This window comes from Hylobates moloch, unplaced genomic scaffold, assembly GCF_009828535.3.
Source record: "Hylobates moloch isolate HMO894 unplaced genomic scaffold, HMol_V3 SCAFFOLD_10, whole genome shotgun sequence".
Lineage (NCBI taxonomy): Eukaryota > Metazoa > Chordata > Mammalia > Primates > Hylobatidae > Hylobates > Hylobates moloch.
The window spans coordinates 26,062,010-26,083,200 of record NW_026652285.1 but is presented as its reverse complement, the minus strand read 5'-3'; the positions used below and the strand labels follow the sequence as shown (position 1 = coordinate 26,083,200).

General features: G+C 47.5%; 1 protein-coding gene across 7 annotated transcripts in view; it reads left to right on the top strand.

The window, feature by feature from the left end:
* The first annotated feature begins 14,844 nt into the window (after positions 1–14,844).
* The window catches only part of STAT3 (signal transducer and activator of transcription 3), an 80,514-nt gene continuing 74,167 nt past the window's right edge, over positions 14,845–21,191 (top strand). For 3 of the 7 annotated variants that reach the window (XM_032163659.2, XM_032163658.2, XM_032163660.2), the window contains exon 1: positions 14,846–15,112. The gene's annotated coding sequence lies outside the window, so the exon portion shown is untranslated. Of the gene's footprint in view, positions 15,113–21,191 lie in introns of all 7 variants that reach the window. The other 4 variants (XM_032163657.2, XM_032163656.2, XM_032163662.2 and 1 more) reach the window with 3 other exon arrangements.

The window sequence follows — 21,191 nt, the reverse complement described above, 5'->3', positions numbered from 1 at the left end:
CCACTTCCCTGCAGTCAGGGCATTAGCCCTCCAGACACACCCAGTTACTGTACTCAGCCTGAGCTTCCCACACACATACCCTTTGGAATCATAGGCCTGGAGGAGGAAGCCTAGGGGAGAGGAAAATCAGAGGGCTGAATATTGGTAAAGAAAGTGCATGACATATCCCAGTTGTATCCACACAGCATATTTCAGTCTCCCCACAACCCTGTGATGGGCACTGCTATGGTTTAAATATATAACCCATATTTCTTTCTTTCTTTTTTTGAGACAGAGTCTTGTTCTGTCACCCAGGCTGGAGTGCAGTGGCGCAATCTCTGCTCTCTGCAACCTCTGCCTCTTGGGTTCAAGTGATTCTCCCGCCTCAGCCTCCCAATTAGCTAGGATTACAGGCACGTGCCACTGCACCTAGCTAATTTTTGTATTTTTAGTAGAGATGGGGTTTCATCATGTTGGGCAGGCTGGTCTTGAACCCCTGACCTCAAGCGATCTGCCTCCCTTGGCCTCCCAAAGTGCTGGGATTACAGGTGTGAGCCACCACACCCGGCGCAAATTTCATATGTTGGAAAGCCCACATTCATATGTTGAGGAGAATCGGAAGTAGGGCCTTTTCAAGGTAATTAGCATTAGATAAGATCGCCAGGGTGGGGCTCCCATGATGGGACCAGTGACTTTATAAGATGAGGAAGAGGGCCGGGCAAGGTGGCTCGTGCCTGTAATCCCAGCACTTTGGGAGGCCGAGGCAGGTGAATCACCTGAGGTCAGGAGTTCAAGACCAGCTTGGCCAACACAGTGAAACTCCGTCTGTACTAAAAATAAAACAATTAGCTGGGCATGGTGGCAAGTGCCTGTAATCCCAACTACTCAGGAGGCTGAGGTGAGAGAATAGCTTGAACCCAGGAGGGGGAGGTTGCAGTGAGCTGAGATCACGCCATTGCATTCCAGCCTGGGTGACAAAGTGAGACTCCGTCTCAAAATAATAATAATAATAATCAGATTCTTCCCACGTGGTGGCAAAAGTGACCATAAATAGCAGGCTTACGGACTAACAGGTGAGCAACCCCAGTGAAGAGAGGTTCTTTCCAGATTTGTCCAGCCAGAATCTCAGCTGTCATACCCTGATAGGTCACATATCCAAATCACTATGGCTCTGACCAAACACAGGTCATGTGATCACTTGTAGAACCCACCTGAAATGTGGAATTAAGAGTGGTATTAATCAGGGCTCTTCAGAGAGACAGAACCAATAGGATGGATGGACAGGTAGATAGAAGAGAGGGAATTTATTGGGAGAATTGGCTCATTTGATTATGTAGGCTAAGAAGTCCCACGGCGAGCCGTCTGCAAGCTGGAGACCCTGGGATGCCATAGCTTGCTCAGTCTAACTCTGAAAGCCTCAGAATCAGGGAAGCTGATGGTGTAACTCTTAGCCCGAGGCCAAAGGCCTGAGAATTCAGGAGGCCACTGGTATAAGTGCTGGAGTCCAAAGGCCAGAGAGGCTGGAGTTCTGATGTCCATGGCAGGAGAAGAGGAGAGTATCTCAACTCCAGGAGAGGGACCAACTCAGCTATTTCTCTGTTTTTAGTTCTATGGTGGGTTACAGGGAGCTGACTGGGTGGTGCCTGCCCACATTGAGGGCAGATGTTCCCTACTTCCTCCTTTCACACTCACATGCTAATCTCTTCTGGAAACACCTCATAAATCTTCCTTAATCTAGTCAAATTGACACCTAAACTTAACAATCACAAGTGAAGGAGGGCTGTTTTCTCAAAGGAAAATAGGGATGTAGTTACCAATAGAAAAGGGAGGCTGAGTGCAGTGGCGCCTGCCTATAATCCCAGCACTTTTGGAGGCTGTGGCAAGAGGATAGCTTGAGCCCATGACTTCAAGACCAGCTTGGGCAATATAATAAGACCCTTTCTCCACAAAAAATACAAAAATTAGCCAGGCAGGATGTTGTGTGCCTGTAGTCCCAGCTATTCAGGAGGCTGAGGTGGGAGGATTGCTTGAGCCCAGAAGTTCCAGGCTGCAGTGAGCTATGACCTGAACCATTGCACTCCAGTCTGGGTGACAAAGCAACACCCTGTCTGTATTTTTTTATTATTTTATTTTAGACAGAGCCTTACTCTCACCCAGGCTGGTGCAGCATCACAGTCTTGGCTCACTGCAACCTCCGTCTCCTGGGTTCAAGGGATTCTCCTGCCTCAGCCTCCCAAGTAGCTGGGATTACAGGTGCCCACCACCATTTCCAGATAATTTTTGTATTTTTAGTAGAAATGGGGTTTCTCCATGTTGACCAGGCTGATCTCGAACCCCTGACCTCAAATAATCCACCCACCTGGGCCTCCCAAAGTGCTGGAATTACAGGCATCAGCCACTGTGCCTGTACTATTTATTCACTTATTTTTTAAGGAGGGGGAAAAAAGAGAGAGAAAGATGGGCAGACAAAACAACAGATGGTCTTTCCAAATGATCTGTTTGTGATTCTGTGCCAGGAGCTGAGAGACTTAAAAAGACAGCCAGATCTAGTCCTTGATTTTAAAGGGTTTGCAATTAGTGGGAGAGGCAGCTGTTCAAAATAGCTCAAAGTGGCCTGGCACGGTGGCTCACACCTGTAATCCCAGCACTGTGGGAGGCTGAGGAGGGAGGATTGTTTGAGTCCACGAGTTTGAGATGACTGTGGGCAACACCGCAAGACCCCGTCTCTACAAAAATGTTTAAATAAATAAATATTATTAGGTTGGTGCAAAAGTAATTGTGGGTGGGTTTTGCCATTATTTTGACAAAAACCGCAATTACCTTTGCACCAACACAATAATATCCAGAAAGATCTTCAAGGCATCAAACAAACAAATACATCATAAGTAAATACAAGCTCAAAGACATGACTTAAGGTAAGAGAAGTAAAGCAAAGCACAGTGACAATACCCTGGAGAGGGGTTAATCCTGCTTGGGGAATATGAGAAAACTTAAAGGAAGAAGGGGGCTTTTAAGTTGTGATTCTTTTTTTTTTTTTTTTTGAGACGGAGTCTCGCTCTGTCGCCCAGGCTAGAGTGCAGTGGCGCAATCTCGGCTCACTGCGAGCTCCGCCTCCCGGGTTCACGCCATTCTCCTGCCTCAGCCTCTCCGAGTAGCTGGGACTACAGGCGCCCGCCACCACGCCCGGCTAATTTTTTGTATTTTTAGTAGAGACGGGGTTTCACCATGGTCTCGATCTCCTGACCTCGTGATCCGCCCGCCTCGGCCTCCCAAAGTGCTGGGATTACAAGCGTGAGCCACCGCGCCCAGCCTTAAGTTGTGATTCTAAACATGGGTAGGATTTCAATAGATACTGTTGGAGGCCAGAGACAGCATTTTACTTGATATTTGTGTCACCAGAGCTTCAAAGTGTCTCAAACACAATTATAGTGGTTTATGTTACTTAGTGGAAGAGGAGAAAGAGTAGGAATCAGGGGATTTCCAGGGACTTCTGCAGAGGGAGTGCTCCCTAAAGTGCTGATATTAATGGAACTCAGCTCTAAGGGCTCCCAAGCTCTGTGCCTCTCTATTTCAACATTCCAAATTCCTGACAGAGAGACTCTGAGTAAGCTAATTCACACTAGTGTTTGCCCTGAGTTTAATAATGTCTGCCAGGCACGGTGGCTTATGCCTGTAATCCCAGCACTTTGGGCGGCCGAGGCGGGTGGATCACGAGGTCAGGAGTTCAAGACCAGCCTGGCCAAGATGGTGAAACCCCCATCTCTACTAAAAATACAAAAATTAGCTGGGCATGGTGGTGAGCACCTGTAATCCCAGCTACTCGGGAGGTGGAAGCAGAGAATTGCTTGAACCCCGGAGGCAGAGGTTGCAGTGAGCTGAGATGGCACCACCGCACTCCAGCCTGGTAGAATGAGACTCCGTCTCAAAATAAATAAATAAATAAACAAAAAATAAATAATCAAAGGCCAGGAGGACAGGATCATATAATACAGATGTGGTTGAAGGGACCCATTTCAGTGTCTGATTGCAGGGAGGAGGGGAAACTCCCAGGAAAAGAGGACCTGTGAGCTAGGCAGGTACACAATCCATGTGAATGAAATGCAAGCAGTGATACAGGGCAGGGAGGTTCTTCAGGCAAAACGAACAGCGTGAAAGCAGAAAGGCATAGGGGCTGAAGGCTTGATTAATAATTATAGAATTACGGTGTGAGGCTGGGCGCGGTAGTTCAAGCCTGTAATCCCAGCACTTTGGGAGGCCAAGGCAGGCGGATCACCTGAGGTTGGGGGTTCAAGACCAGCCTGACCAACATGGAGAAACCCCATCTCTACTACAAATACAAAATTAGCCGGGCGTGGTGGCACATGCCTGTAATCCCAGCTACTCAGGAGACTGAGGCAGGAGAAACCCTTGAACCCCAGGAGGCGGAGGTTGCAGTGAGCCAAGATTGCACCATTGCACTCCAGCCTGGGCAACAAGAGCAAAACTCTAGCTAAAAAAAAAAAAAAGAAAAAGAAAAAAAAAAAGAATTTTGGTGTGCTAGAACTAAAAGGGCTCTTGTTTTTTTTTTTTCTTTGTGATGGAGTTTCGCTCTTGTTGCCTAGGCTGGAGTCCAATGGCGTGATCTCAGCTCACCGCAACCTCCGCCTCCTGGGTTCAAACGATTCTCCTGCCTCAGCCTCCCAAGTAGCTGGGATTACGGGAGCACACCACCATGCCCAACTAATTTTGTATTTTTAGTAGAGACAGGGTTTCTCCATATTGGTCAGGTTGGTTTTGAACTCCCGACCTCAGATGATCCACCCACCTTGGCATCCCAAAGTGCTGGGATTACAGGCGTGAGCCACCGTGCCTGGACTTTTTTTTTGAGACGCATCTCACTCTGTTGCCCAGGCTGGAGTGCAGTGGCACTATCTCGGCCACCGCAGTGGCTCCTGCCTGTAATACCAGCACTTTGGGAGGCCGAGGTGGGTAGATCACCTGAAGTCAGGAGTTCGAGACCAGTCTGACCAACATAGAGAAACCCCATCTCTACTAAAAATACAAAATTAGCCAGGCATGGTGGCGCATGCCTGTAATCACAGCTACTTGGGAGGCTGAGGCAGAAGAATCGCTTGAACCCAGGAGGTGGAGGTTGTGGTGAGCTGAGATCGTGCCATTGCACTCCAGCCTGGGCAACAACAGTGAAACTCTGTCTCAAAAAAAAAAAAAAAAAGAAAAGAAAAGAAAAGAAAAGAAAAGAAAAAAAGATCTGGTCCTGTCTGAGCCAATGAAATTTTCTGTGGCTGGAATTTAGAATTGCAAGCCAACAGACACATACACAGAGACTGAACATTTTCAGCAGCAGCGTCAAGTCAAGTCATGACAGGGGAAAAGCAGAACTTTTCCACAAACTCCCTCTGCTGAGGTTCCTGGAACTGCTGTTCCCGAGGTGTGGTTGTTCAAGCCTACTGGAATTTATGAGAGGTCTCAGTTTCTCTCCAACAAGTCCTGCCTCTCCCTTTGCTTTTTGTATAAGATAATAATGCCTAACATATATTGAGGAGATGCAATATGCCAGATGCTATATTAAATGCTTAGCAGGTTGTCTCATTTAATCTTCACAACTACCTATGAGGTAGGCTTTTCCATATTGTCTTTTTTTTTTTTTTTTTTTTGACAGCGTTTCGCTCTTGTTGCCCAGGCTGGAGTGCAAGGGCGCGATCTCGGCTCACGGCAACCTCCGCCTCCTGGGTTCAAGCCATTCTCCTGCCTCGGCCTCCTGAGTAGCTGAGATTTCAGGCGCCCGCCACCAAGCTAGGCTAATTTTTTGTATTTTTAATAGAGACAGGGTTTCACCATGTTGGCCAGGCTGATCTTGAACTCCTGACTTCAGGTTGATCAGCCTGTCTTGGCCTCCCAAAGTGCTGGGATTACAGGCATGCGCCACCACACCCAGCTAATTTTGTGTTTTTAGTAAAGACAGGGTTTCTCCATGTTGGTCAGGCTGGTCTCGAACTCCCGACCTCAGGTGATTCGCCCGCCTCGGCCTCCTAAAGTGCTGGGATTACAGGTGTGAGCCACTGCACCTGGCTTAGGACCTGACTCTTATCTGCTATGCTGCATGGTCAGCTGGAGAGTATCTTCCAACAAAAAACACTTTAATGCAAATTCACTGAAGTTAGAATTACGTTCTCTATTTGCAGATGAGGATGCTGAGGTTCAGAGAGGTTAAGGAGCTAGCCCAAGGTTGCACAGCTTCTTCTGTGTCAGAGCCAGGATGTCTCGCCTCAGCTCCCCTCAGCTCTCAATTTAATGCAATTGCTTCTATCAACTGCTGTGATGGTCAAGAGAGGAGAGAATGTGTAGGAGGGAAGAGGAGGATAACAGCTCTAGATAACGCGAAGTTAAGTAAAATGACTAATAAGATATCGACGTTTGGGAGGCCAAGGCAGGCGGATCATGAGGTCAGGAGATTGAGACCATCCTGGCTAATACGGCGAAATCCCGTCTCTACTAAAAATACAAAACAAAAAACAAACAAACAAACAAACAAAAACCTAGCCGGGCATGGTGGCAGGTGCCTGTAGTCCCAGCTACTCGGGAGGCTGAGACAGGAGAATGGCATGAACCTGGGAGGCGGAGCTTGCAGTGAGCAGAGATCGCCCCACTGCACCCCAACCTGGGCAACAGAGCGAGACTCCGTCTCAAAAAAAAAAAAAAAAAAAGATATCAACGTTGATGAGGAGGTCCCTGGTAGCCTTCAAGAGCTCTGTCCTATGAATAAGACAGGGCAGAAACCACTTTGATGGAGCAAGTGGGGATGAGGACATGGGGCAATGAATGTGAAGTGATGGGGGTAAATTGAGGAAATAGCAAGGTCAATATAGGAGACAGGAAGGATCTTCAAGTCAGAAAGAAGAGAACAAGTGGAGAAGGTCAGGAAGGAGAAGAGAATTGAGAACACTCAAAGAGGGGAGAGGTGGGATCAAGAGCACTTCCATGCATTCATTATTTATTGAGCATCTATTACGTGAGCATGTTGACTGGGGAGTCAAAGGAGCCTGGAACACAGAAGACACCTCTTCCTGGAACTAACAGTATAAAGAGAGAGATAGATGAGAAACCCTGTAAACAGAGCTGGGTGTGGTGGCACACACCTGTAATCCCAGCGAGTAGGGAGGGTGAGGCTGGCGGATGCCTTGAGCCCAGGGGTTCAAAGCTGCAGTGAGCTATGACCACAGCACTGCACTCTTGCCTGGGTGATAGAGAAAGGTGCCAAATCCTGTCTCTACTAAAAATAGAAAAATTAGCCAGGGGTGATGGTGCGCACCTGTAGTCCCAGCTATTCAGGAGGTTGAGGTGGAAGGATCGCTTAAGCCTGGTAGGAAGAGGTTGCAGTGAGCTGAGATCATGCCACTGCACTCCAGCCTGGGTGACAGAGTGAGATCCTGTCACAAAAAATAATAATAATAAAATAAGGCCGGGTGCGGTGGCTCACGCCTGTAATCTCAGCACTTTGGGAGGCCGAGGTGGGCGGATCATCTGAGATCGGGAGTTGGAGACCAGCCTGACCAACATGGTGAAATCCTGTCTCTACTAAAAATACAAAATTAGATGGGCATGATGGTGTTCGCCTGTAATCCTAGCTACTCGGGAGGCTGAGGCAGGAGAATTGCTTGAAACTGGGAGGCAGAGATTGCAGTGAGCTGAGATTGTGCCACTGTACTTGAGATCGTGCCACCGCACTCCAGCCTGGGCAACAGAGCGAGACTCCATCTCAAAAAATAAAATAAAATAAGGCTGGGCGCGATGGCTCATGCCTATAATCTCAGCACTTTGGGAGGCCAAGACAGGCAGATCACCTGAGGTCAGGAGTTCAAGACCAGCCTGGCCAGCATGGTGAAACTCCGTCTCTACTAAAAACACAAAAATTAGTCGGATGTGGTGGTGGGCACCTGTAATCCCAGCTACTCGGGAGGCTGATGCAGAAGAATTGCTTGAACCCGGGAGACGGAGATTGCAGTGAGCCAAGATCTTGCCACTGCACTCTAACCTGGGTTACAGGGCGAGACTCTGTATCAAAAAAAAAAAAGTAAATAAATAAAAAAGAACTGTGATGAATTCCACAGGAAACAGGATATGGAAATAGGGATTAACAGGCTGTGAATAACTTTAGATAGGAGTGGTTAGACAAGGCCTGTTGGAGTAACAGGGAAACAGCCACGCCAAAGCCGGGGAAGGAAAAGGAACAGCATATGCAAAGGTCCTGAGCTGGGAAGTGGACTGGCTGGAATTTAGTGGGCAGCAGAGACGTAGGTGGGGTAGGCAGGGCCTTGAAGGAGATGAGATAAAGAAGAACTGTATCCAAAGCCCCATGAGAACTGACTGGAAGAACAGAAAGACATGGTATGAATAACGTGTTAAGTGATACAGGAAAAAAAATCATAGCCGTGAAAATATTGAGCTGGGGGCCGGGCGTGGTGGCTCACGCCTGTAATCCCAGAATTTTGGGAGGCCAAGGTGGGTGGATCACAAGGTCAGGAGTCTGGGACCAGCCTGCCCAACATGGTGAAACTCTGTCTCTACTAAAGATACAAAAAATTAGCCGGGCGTGGTGGTGCGGGCCTGTAGTCCCAGCTACTTGGGAGGCTGAGGCAGGAGAATCGTTTGAACCTGGGAGGCGGAGGTTGCAGTGAGCCAAGATTGTGCCATTGCACTCCAGCCTGGGGGACAGGGCGAGACTCGGTCTCAAAAAACAAAAAAGGCCGGGAGCGGTGGCTCACGCCTGTAATGCCAGCACTTTAGGAGGCCAAGGTGGGTGAATCACAAAGTCAGGAGATTGAGACCATCCTGGCTAACACGGTGAAACCCCATCTCTACTAAAAAAACATACAAAAAAATTAGCTGGGCGTGGTGGCGGGCGCCTGTAGTCCCAGCTACTCCGGAGGCTGAAGCAGGAGAATGGCGTGAACCTGGCAGGCGGAGCTTGCAGTGATCCCAGATTGCGCCACTGCACTCCAGCCTGGGCAACAGAGCGAGACCCCTTCTCAAAACAAACGAACAAACAAACAAAAAACAAAAAAGGGAAAAAAAAGAAAATATTGAGCGGGGAGGACTGTTCAGACTGAAGGAAAGAGACATATCTGCATAACAACGCCTGAGGTGTTTTGGCAGAGAGAAGGCCCAAGGAGTTTGTGTTGTGCAGACCTGCTCTTCACTGTGATATTAGTGAGGGGGTTTTGGGCAACCCTGGGTGAGCCTTTCTGTTGCTGAACCCCATGAAGATCTCATCACCCTCACAAGTTGCCCCTTACTCCCTTTGGTCACTGCAGTGACTTGCCACCCACTTGCCGTCCCCAAGGTTCTCTTTCTTGCTATGTTTTCCTCTTGACTTTGGGTTTTACTGCTAATCCCTTCGGGGAAGAGGTGAAGCAGTTCTCACGGGGTTAACGAGAATTTTGGACACAAATATAGTTATAATTAAGGAAAAGTAGATATTCAAGCTCTCAAATTAGACAAACTGTGCTTGAATTTGAATCCTGGCTCTGCCATTTACCAGCTGTATGTTCTTGGGGAAGTGACTTAGCCTTAGGTAAGTCTCATTTTCTGCGTCTATAAAGTCACAGTATTTGCCTCATGGGGTTATTGTAAGGATTAAATGAGTTCACAGACGTGTTACATGAATTGCATGCTTAGAACAGTGGCTAGTACATAGTCAACACTCTGTGTTTGTTAATGCTGATATCATTATTCAAGACTTTTTTTGGAGACACAGTCTCGCTCTGTCGCCCAGGCTGCAGTGCAATGGTGGGACCTCGGCTCACTGCAACCTCCACCTCCCAGGTTCAAGCAATTCTCCTGCCTCAGACTCCCAAGTAGCTGGGATTACAGGCACCCGCCACCATGCCCAGCTAATTTTTGTATTTTTAGTAGAGACAAGGTTTCACCATGCTGGCCAGACTGGTTTCAAACTCCTGACCTCAAGTGATCCGCCTGCCTCAGCCTCCCAAAGTGCTAGGATTACAGGATGAGCCACCACGTCGGGCCTCAAGACTTATTTATTAATATTTAATTAATTCAGTCTTAGGTGAGCTCTAGGCTAGATGATAGATGCTGAGATTATGAAGACAGGCCTTAAGGGGTTCAAGTTTCCAGGAACCCACAGTTTAGGGGAAGATGTTTGTTAGCACGTGGCCAGAGAGTCAGCCAGACCTGATTTTCATTCTGAGTTTGCGCCTAGTTTCTAGCTGTGAGACCAGTCTTGAGCCAGTCTTTCACTTTCTCAGTCTTTGTTTCCTCAGTTGTAAAATAAGAATTATAATATTACCCACTTCACTGGGTTCTGGTGAGGATCAAATGAGATAATCTACGTAACATGCTTAGCATAGTTCCTGGAACATAGTAGTAATTACTTAATCAATGTTAATTATTGTTTTTTTTTCAGGAAGTAGGCCAATGCGTGGATTTATTAGAGTTCAAGGTAGAGAATGTATTCTAGATGGGGAAACAACCTGCTGAAGGAGTCTGGTAGGAGATTAACTTTGCCAGTAAGAATAGAAGGAAGCCTAGAGGAGGTGATGTTGCAACAGGGCTTTGAAGAATGAGTAAGAGTTCTCAGGTAGGGACTGAGGAAAGGGAAGAGATTCCAGGTAGAAGGAAGACTATTCACAGAGGCATGAAGTTGCAGAAGGTGTAGACATGTTTGGAGGAAGGTAACACATTTAGTAGGGTTTGTGGGACTAGGTTAGAAAAGGGGGGATTCAGGTCAGCCTTTGTGGAATTTATTTTTTTTTGAGACGGAGTCTCACTGTATTACCCAGGCTGGATTGCAATGGCGCAATCTTAGCTCACTGCAACCTCTGTCTCCTGGGTTCAAGCGATTCTTCTGCCTTAGCCTCCCGAGTACCTGGGATTACAGGTGCCCGCCACCACGCTTGGCTAATTTTTGTATTTTTAGTAGAGACAGACTTTCACCATGTTGGTCAGGCTGGTCTTGAACTCCTGACCTCAGGTGATCCACCTGCTTCGGCCTCTCAAAGTGCTGAGATTACAGGCGTGAGCCACTGTGCCGGGCCTGTAGGATTTTATGATTGAAATCAAGAGGGAGAAAGAAGGAACATCAATTGAGCTCCTACCACATGCATGGCACTGAATTATGGTGTTTTTTTCTTTCTTTTTTTTTTTTTTTTTGGAGACAGAGCCTCACTTTGTTGTCTGGGCTGGAGTGCAGTGGCATGATCTCGGCTCACTGCAACCTCTGCCTCCTGGGTTCAAACGATTCTCCTGCCTCAGCCTCCCAAGTAGCTGGGATTACAGGCACCTGCCACTATGCCCAGCTAATTTTTTTGTATTTTTAGTAGAGACGGGGTTTCATCATGTCGGCCAGGCTGGTCTCGAACTCCTGACCTCAGAATTCGCCCGCCTCAGCCTCCCAAAGTGCTGGGATTACAGGCGCGAGCCACTGCGCCCAGCCATGGCACTGAATTAAATGGTCAGCTTTTTTTTATTGTTTGTTTTTGAGACAAGGTTGGTCTTGTTCTGTTGCTCAGACTAGAGTACAGTAGAACAATCATAGCTCACTGTAACTTCGAACTTCTTTCTAAGTTCAAGTGATCCTCCTGCCTCAGCCTCCAGAATAGCTGGGACTACAGGCATGCCACCGCCACACCTGGCTAATTTTTTGTAAAGTTGGTGTTTTGCCATGTTGCCCAGGCTGATCTTGAACTTCCGGCCTCAAATGATCCTCCTGCCTCAGTCTCCCAAAGCTTTAGGATTACAGGCATGAGCCACTGTGCCTGGCCAGCATTTTTAAAATTTAACTTGAATTGGCCGGACACAGTGGCTCCCAGCACTTTGGGAGGCTGAGGTGGGTGGATCACTTGAGGTCAGGAGTTCAAGACCAGCCTGGCCAACATAATAAAACCCCGTCTCTACTAAAAATGCAAAAATTAGCTGGGCATGGTGGTGGGCACCTGTAGTCCCAGCTACTTGGGAAGCTGAGGCAGGAGAATTGCTTGAACCTGGGAGGCAGAGGTTGCAGTGACCCGAGATCATACCATTGCATTCCAGCCTAGGTGACAAGAGGAAACTCTGTCTCAAAAAAAAAAAAAAAAAATTAACTTGGATTTTATCTTGCCAGTAATAGGGAACCATAGAGATTTTTAAGCCAACTGTGACATGATTGAATTTTTTTTTTTTTTTTCTTGAGCCAGAGTCTTGCTCTATCGCCTAGGCTGGAGTGCAGTGGAGGGATCTGGGCTCACTGCAACCTCCACCTCCTGGGTTCACGCAATTCTCCTGCCTTAGCCTCCTGAGTATCTGGGACTACAGGCGCGTGCCACCATGGCTGGCTAATTTTTACTTTTGTTTTGAGATGGAGTTTCACTCTTGTTGTCCAGGCTAGAATGCAATGGCGTGATCTTGGCTCACTGTAACCTTCACCTCCCGGGTTCAAGCGATTCTCTTGCCTCAGCCTCCCGAGTAGCAGGGATTACAGGTGCGAGCCACCATGACTGGCTGATTTTTGTACTTTTAGTAGAGACAGGGTTTCATCATATTGGTCAGGCTGGTCTCGAACTCCTGACCTCAGGTGATCTGCCCACCTCAGCCTCCTAAAGTGCTGGGATTACAGGTGTGAGCCACAGTGCCCAGCCTGATTTTTGTATTTTTAGTAGAGACAGAGTTTCACTGTGTTGGCCAGGCTGGTCTTGAACTCCTGACCTTGTGATCCACCCACCTTGGCCTGAATGTTTATTTATTTAATTTTTAGGATGATGTCCCTGGCAGCCAGTGGAAGAATAGGATAGAGTAAGGAGAGAATAATCAGGTGGTTAAGGCAGTGGCCCAAGGGACAGAAACTGCAGCATTTAGCCAAGAGGAATTTGGCGGGGACGTGGAGTGGAGAAAGGCCAGTGTCTGGGCTGAAGAGAATTTTTGCAGGTCAAACCGATAGTCTCAGAGGTAGATTTTATGTGCTACTGGTGGGGAGGCCAATAAGAGAAACAGAGGCCAGCTCTGGAGAAGTCAGAAGCAGGGCAGGGTTTGAATGAATGGAACAAAGCTATGGGTCATAAAGCCCCAAAACCTGACTCTGAACCTGGTATATTTCTGAGTATCTCTGTGATCTTGAAAATGTCATATTATGTTGTCTTTAGTTTTCTATCAGCGGATAATATGGCCTCTCCTATCTGCTACTCATGATTGTGAGAAAGAAACGAGGCAGGGAGTGTATAAGGTGTGTAAGTGCTTTGTAAGCAGTAAATCACTAAACAAATCCTAGACCCTATGTTATCAGGGAGGCAGGTCGCTGCATGGGATAGCACAGTTACAAGAGAATATAGGTGGAGATGGAGGATATCTGTCCTGCGGTGTAGATAAACAGTCTAATCAATACACACATACTCTACAGGTAAATACAGCAATTTCCACACTGAGCTGTGTCTACCAGAGGGCAATAGGAGGTTCTCAATTCCCACCACCAGTGACCCTATGAATTGCCCTGTAGATGCCTCTGTCCCTCATTGGATATGAGGTGGTACGAGCGGTCTGAATCTGTAGACTTTAGACAGGCTTCAGGTATCTGGGGAACCATGTGAGTAAAAGCTTGTATTGTTTCTGGGGCTAGAATCTAGTCTCCTTCAAACACTCAGAAGGATCTGTGGCTCCCTTCAAAGGTTAAGAGTCATTGATTTTTCTCACTAGAAATTAATAAGAACAGCTATCCTTGGGGAGAAGGAATGATGGGGGTAGGGAAAGATTTTCATTTAATATTTTTGACCTTTCTGTAAGGTCTGCATTTTCTAAACAGGAACATGTATTAGTTTCATTGAAAAAAAATATGTCAGGGGTTATCTGAGCAGTGAGATAATGGGTCCTTTTTAGATTTTTGTCTTTATAGCGGTTCGTATTAAACAAACACAAATATTAACAACATATTTTTAAAGACCCCCCCAAAAAATTAAAAACCCTGATAGTATCAGCACATACACAGAAATCACTACAGTATGCAAAGTTCATACTCTATCATGAAAGGTAAAATGTCTACATTTCCTAGGAACCACTGGCTTCAATTCAGTAAAACTTGCATACCAAGTAGGCAAGGTGGAAAAGAAAAAGGCAGAACAGTTCATGTATTTCAATTCAGACGCATAAAAATGTCAAGCCCTACACGTATCAGCTTTCGTATACACCGTCTTCTGCATTCGCCTGTACCGGCCAATGGGTAGCTGGTCGGCGTTTGATGCTTGAAGTGATGGAACGGAGTACGGGGTTAAATCCACTACCCTCTCCCCACGCACTCTAGTAATTACTCTATTTCCACGTCATGTTTCCGGGTGTGTGTGTCCCTGCTCACGCAGAAACTGAAGTTCAAAGCAGGCGGAGTCACCCATGTTCTTTTTGTTGTCCCCAGAACCCAATTCAGGAGTTGGGTCCCCAGAGGATCTGGAGATACCTGGGGACTGTCTAACTAGCTGATTCCCACGTGGTAAGAGGCTCTCAACCTCTTCACCACGTGGGGCCAAGGGCCGGGAAAAGGGAGAGCGGGCAGGAGGGAGCTCTATCAGGGGCATTTAAAGTGCCTTGACGTCACGCACTGCCAGGAACTCAGCTGAGTTTTCAGCAGGACATTCCGGTCATCTTCCCTCCCTCCCCCCGGGCTTCTGTGCCCAAGTCCTCGGCTCTTCCCTCGCTGTGGCGGAGGGAGGAGCACCGAACTGTCGGAACAGCCAGCACAGGGGCGTATCAGTCTCCTCTTGGCTCCGCCCTTTCTCCTAGCTGCTCTCCTCATTGGTCAGTGGGCGGGGCTTCGGCTGTACCGCACACGCACTGGGACCTCTGGGTGGCCGAGTGAGCTGGCCTTTCATGAATTATGCATGACGGCGTGCCTCGGCCAGGCTGGGGCTGGGCGAGGATTGGCTGCAGGGTCTGTAATTCAGCGGTTTCCGGAGCTGCGGCGGCGTAGACTGGGAGGGGGAGCCGGGGGTTCCGACGTCGCAGCCGAGGGAACAAGCCCTAACCGGATCCTGGGCAGGCACCCCGGCTCGGCGCTGTCTCTCCCCCTCGGCTCGGAGAGGCCCTTCGGCCTGAGGGAGCCCCGCCGCCCGTCCCCGGCGCACGCGCAGCCCCGGCCTCTCGGCCTCTGCCGGAGAAACAGGTGAAGGGGGTGCAGGGTGGGGCCGTCGGGGAGGCCTGGGAACCCGGGGGCTCCGCAGCGGCAGGGGGCCTCTGGAACCTTGGGGATGTTGTGATGGACGCTGCGGTGGGGCGGGGAGAGATGAAGAGACGCGGAGGGTCGCCCTGAGGGAAGACTCTTCGGGATGACAGGAGCGGGCCTCGGAAGGGACTCGGGGCACCGGAGGGAAGTTTCGTTATTCGGAGAAACAGTGAGAACGCGCTCGAGGGGGCACCATGGGGCGAGGGCGCACTCGGTTGCGGCGGCAGGAGTGAGGGACAGTCCCCCGATTTCCTGCTCCCTGGGGCCCTGGGGACGTTCCGGCCACCGGAGCGACTGTCACGCCGACGGGGATCACCGGCGCGAGTGGGGGGTCGGAAAGCGCCTCCTCCCCGCCCGGCCGGCGGCTCCCGCTGAGCCACTTCCTCCGCTTGCCCTGTTCCCGCTCCTTCAGGAGCCAGCTGTGCCCTTCTGGAGGCAGGAATAGGTGTGTCTGTCCCCTGCAGCCTTACGGGCTGGCTGGTCGTGGGTAGGCTTTATTGCATAAGAATCAAGTTTCCTGTAGGGAAATTGATAGACCGGTACTCTTTCTAAATTCCCTCCCATCTTTTTCTAGGTTAAACTCCCCCCACGTCCCCGCCTTGTAAAAAAGAGAGAGAAAAAAAGACAAAATAAAATCCCCATCAACCCGTCAAGCCAGCTCTAGAGAGAGAAATAAACCTCTTGACATTGTCCTTTTCCAAATACCTGGTAAAGTCGGCCAGAAGATAAATAATTGAGCCATTGCGTTTACTGGATTGTGGTGTTGCTTAATTGCATAGGACAGAATGAACCAATCGAGAGTGGGAGTTTTCTGTCTCAGAGCCAAGATCTTGGGTAAATGCAGAGGAGAGGGAAACAAAGGCTGGCCTTGAAAAAACCATGTGCAAACTTTACCTGCATTTGGGGGGTGTGGTTGCACTGAAGTTAACAAGATTCAAACCGTCGCCCAAGTTGGTATTTCCATGTTTGGTACACATCACTCTGTGCCATATCAGGTCATTGTTAAGTGTGGTGACAAAATCACTGGGTTAGTCATTTTTTTAAATTAAAAATGTGTATAGTGTGTACCTGCTGGTCTTACTGTATGTGCAACTAAAGGTTTACGTAGTCTGTGTATGGGTTGTAAATTTTTGGCTGGCTGTGCTGATAAAGCATTGGGCTTGAATAAAGCAAAGCAGAAAATCATCTCAATCTTTTATATGTGGATTTATTTAGACTGTGTTATGTCTTGGTTCAGCCAGTTTTCTATTTTATTTTATATTAAATATGTCTGTGTTCTCTGAGTCAGCACATTTATTTCCGTATTACATGTTCCAGACAGGAGTGCTAGCCCAGTTTTTGTTCAGTTTGCACAGCGGGATGGGGAAACAAGTCTGGAATTTAAAAAAAAAATGTTTTAGAGGTTGGAGCCTTGATTTTAGTCTCTCTATTAGCACATCCATCACAAAGAACCATTAGTAAATTCATGAATCTTTTGTTTTTTATGTAGTTCATTTGGGAAGAATAATCACTTAGAAATATCCACAGCGCCAGGCATGGTGGTGCACACCTCTCATCCCAGCTACTTGAAGGCTGAGGCGGGAGGATTCCTTGAGTCCAGGAGTTGAGTCTGGTCTGGGCAACATGGTGAGAGGCCAGGAATTGGGTCTAGAGTCTAGTCTAAGCACCATAATGAGAACCCATCTTTAAGAAAGAAAGAAAGGAAAGGAGGAAGAAAGAAAAAAAAAGAAATACCCACAGCACAGTTATGAATTGACCCACAAAGGACTTGTGAGGTCGGTAGTTCACATAACGATTTCCCTAATATCCGTAGATAAGAAAATTGAAGCCAAAGGATCAAGACACTTGGCCAAGGCAGCACAGTGCCATAGTGGTGGAATTTGTGCCTCCTTCTGTATATTTTGTGAAAAGTATCAGTGAAATTCTTTTTTTTTTTTTGAGTCGGAGTCTTGCTCTGTTGCCCAAGCTAGATAGAGTGCAGTGGCACGAGCTTGGCTCGCTGCAACCTCTGCCTCCTGGGTTCAAGCAATTCTCCTGCCTCAGCCTCCCAAGTAGCTGGGACTACAGGCACGTGCCACCACGCCTGGCTAGTTTTTGTATTTTTAGTAGAGACTGGGGTTTTACCATATTGGCCAGGCTGGTCTTGAACTCCTGACCTCATGATCTGCCCACCTCTATCTCCCAAAGTGCTGGGATTACAGGTGTGAGCCACTGCGCCCAGTATCAGTGAAATTCTAACATATATCTGAACAGTAAAATACCACCAATAGGCTGAAAGACTTCATGGGAGGTAAATATTCAATAAACAGGTGAAAAAAGAAATACAAATGGAGCTTGCTTAGATTATTTTTCTATTTAATTGCTATGTCTAACTTGGGAAGTGAGGAACTGTTTTTGGTCAGCATAATTTACCATCAGAATTTAGCTATTTACTAATGAAATACTAATCTAGGTTTGTTTTAGATTAAGGACAGTCATGACCTAAATGTCATTTAAACCAGAGTGCATTGTGGCTTGATCAGTGGTCATTTCTGTCTCTAGAAAGTTGCTTTAACTTCCCTGCCTCTACGTGTCTCTTGACATTCAGATGTGAAATGGGGTAGAGGTGGTGACCAACTTTCCAGACACCTGAGTCCACACCTTTTTAGCTTATGGTTATCTTATGTGATGTGCAAATCAACAAATACATACTTTTTTTTTTTTTTTTGAGTCGGAGTTGCACTTTGTCACCCAGGCTGGAGTGCAGTGGCGCGATCTTGGCTCACTGCAACCTCCTCCTCCCAGGTTCAAGTGATTCTCGCACCTCAGCCTCATGAGTAGCTGGGATTACAGGTGCCCGCCACTACGCCCGGCTAATTTTTGTATTTTTAGTAGAGATGGGGTTTCTATGTTGACCAGGCTGGTCTCATTTCCTGACCTCAAGAGATCTGCCCACCTCAGCCTCCCAAAGTGCTGGGATTACAGGCGTGAGCCACCTTGCCTGGCCAACAAATATATACCTTTTGCAACTTTGTCAGAGTTGCTATGAAGAGTAAGTTGTATCTTGTTCACAGAAATTGCAGTCTACTGGGGAAGCTGATAAATGTTTTAACCATCCAGTGTAACATGCTGTCATCAAAGAGATGGTGAGACTTTACACTTGTGCTAACAAGGTAGCTGTTCTACATAAAAGAACATACAGTTCAGATGTAGAACATTTCTGTTATCATAGAAGGTTCTATTGGACAGTGCTACGCTGAATGCTGCAGATCTTCAGAGAAAGAAGAGGTTATGAGGCCTGGAGTTGTCTAGAAAGTCTTTTTGCCAAAGAGGGATTTCACCTGTGTCCCAAATAATGGGTGGAATTTGATAGTGTAAAGAATTTGCGGTGGCTTATGCCTGTAATCCCAGCACTTTGGGAGGCTGAGGCAGGAGGATTGCTTGAGCCCAGGAATTTGCGACCAGCTTGGGCAACATGGTGAAACCCCCTCTCCCCTAAAAATAAAAAAAAATTAGCCAGGCCTGGTGGCATGGGCCTGTAGTTCCAGCTACCGGTGAGACTAAGGTGGGAGGATCACCCGAGCCCAGGGAGTTGAGGCTGCAGTGAGCCGTGATCCCGCCACCGCACTCCAGCGTGGGTGAGAGAGTGAGAACTTGTCTCCAAAAAAAAAAAAATTCCTGGTAGCCCGGTAGACTAGGAGAGTAAGTAGGGGAGAAGTGATTACTTACACAAGACATTGAATACAAGACCAAGGAATTTCAGTTCTGTTCTTTTGTAGGGGAAGCTTTTAAAACTTTGGGGGCGGCCGGGCGCGGTGGCTCACGCCTGTAATCCCAGCACTTTGGGAGGCCCAGGCGGGCGGATCACGAGGTCAGGAGATCGAGACCATCCTGGCTAACACTGTGAAACCCTGTCTCTACTAAAAATACAAAAAAATTAGCCGGGCATTGTGGCGGGCGCCTGTAGTCCCAGCTACTCGGGAGGCTGAGGCAGGATAATAGCGGGAACCCAGGAGGCGGAGCTTGCAGTGAGCCGAGATTGCACCACTGCACTCCAGCCTGGGCGACAGAGTGAGACTCTGTCTCAAAAAATAAATAAATAAATAAATAAATAAATAAATAAATAAATAAAACTTTGGAGGCGAAGCACTTGTTTAATCATAGAGTGCCTACTATGTGTTAGGCACAGGCCTGATTGCCTGATGCTGGTTAATTTGTACAAAGTAAATCAGTGCATATGCCCTCTGCCCTAGTGGAGTTATTAACTGGAGTCTGACATTGTACAAAGGTAGGTATCCTGACTAATTTGATTTGGTACTTTGGGTGAAAAAAGCATAGTGTGCTTAAATGCAGAAGTGTTTTTTGAGGATTTTTGATTGAATACAAACCACCACTCATATTTTATGTCTTTCGCACTTAAAAATTTCACCATAACTTTTGAGTCATTTATAAAAACCACTGAAAGAGTACTTGAGGGACATCCCCGAATCCTGAAGAACTTCCGGTGTTCTGGAGCAGCCTCAGTGAGATCCAGGAGGATGACATTGCTGGGCTGGCCCAGTCCTTATTGATTATGGTGTAAAGAATTAATATGGTGGTTATATACTCTTTGTTAGACACCTTGGCTTACAAGATGTAAGCGTAAAGTGTAGTGCACTTTAGTCAGTATGGCCACATGGTCCTTTGGTGGTAAATTGTTTGAGATGCCTCCAGTTTTTAAAAGGAATGGCATATCGGGCCAGGAGCAGTGGTTCATGCCTATAATCCCAGCACTTTGGAAGGCCGAGGCAAGAGGATTGCTTGAGCCCAGGAGTTCAAGACCAGCCTGGGCAACATAGTGAGACCACTTTGTTTCTTTAAAAAAAAAAAAAAAAAAAAAAGGCAAAAACAGGCTGGGCATGGTGGCTGATGCCTGTAATCCCAGCGCTTTGTGAGGCAGAGGTGAGCGGATGACTTGAGGTCAGGAGTTTGAGACCAGCCTGGCCAACATGGTGAAACCCCGTCTCTACTAAAAATACAAAAATTAGCCAGGTGTGGTGGCATACACCTGTAGTTCCAGCTACTCTGGAGCCTGAGCCAGGAGAATTGCTTGAACCTGGGAGGTGGAGGCTGCAGTGAGTCGAGATCCTGCCACTGCACTCCAGCCTGGGGGACAGAGTGAGACATTCTGACAGTGCTACCCTGAATGCTACATGTCTTCAGAGGAAGGAGAGGTTATGAGGCCTGGGAATAACATATGGAAGAATGAATTTCTATTATGGTCAGTTCTCATTTGTCATGTTAGGATTACTGCAACTCTTCCCCGGCTGGGTGCGGTGGCTCATGCCTGTAATTCCAGCACTTTGGGAGGCTGAGGTGGGCGGATCATGAGGTCAGGAGATCGAGACCATCCTGGCTAACACGGTGAAACCCCGCCTCTACTAAAAATACAAAAAATTAGGTGGGCGTGGTGGCAGGCGCCTGTAGTCCCAGCTACTCAGGAGGCTGAGGCAGGAGAATGGCATGAATCCGAGAGGCGGAGCTTGCAGTGAGCCAAGATCGCGCCACTGCACTCCAGCCTGGGCAACAGAGCGAGACTCCATCTCAAAAAAAAAGAAAAAAAAAAAAGGATTACCGCAACTCTTTAATTCAAATCAGCAAACATATTGAGAGCCAGGTATTGCGTCAGGCAGGATCCAAGGATAATGAAATATTGTCCGTTTTCATGAAACTTGAGATGTTGTAGGGACCAAGGTGTGTGCCATGCCAGTATGGAAGTAGGACAGGGGAGACGACAGGGCAGTGAGTGGTTCAAGACTCAGGCTCTGAAGTCAAACAGATCTGGGACTGAATCCTGAATCTGCCACTTTCTAGTCAGAATCTGAGCCTCTGTTTTCTTATCTGTAAAAGAAGATGATAACAGTACTTATCTTGTAGGTACCGTTGACAATTCAATAAGATAATGTGGATAAAATGCTTAGCATAGTGCCTGGCACATAGTAAGAGCTCTGTAAATCTAAGTTCTTATTAAATATCCAAGAAAAGAGAATAATTCTCTACA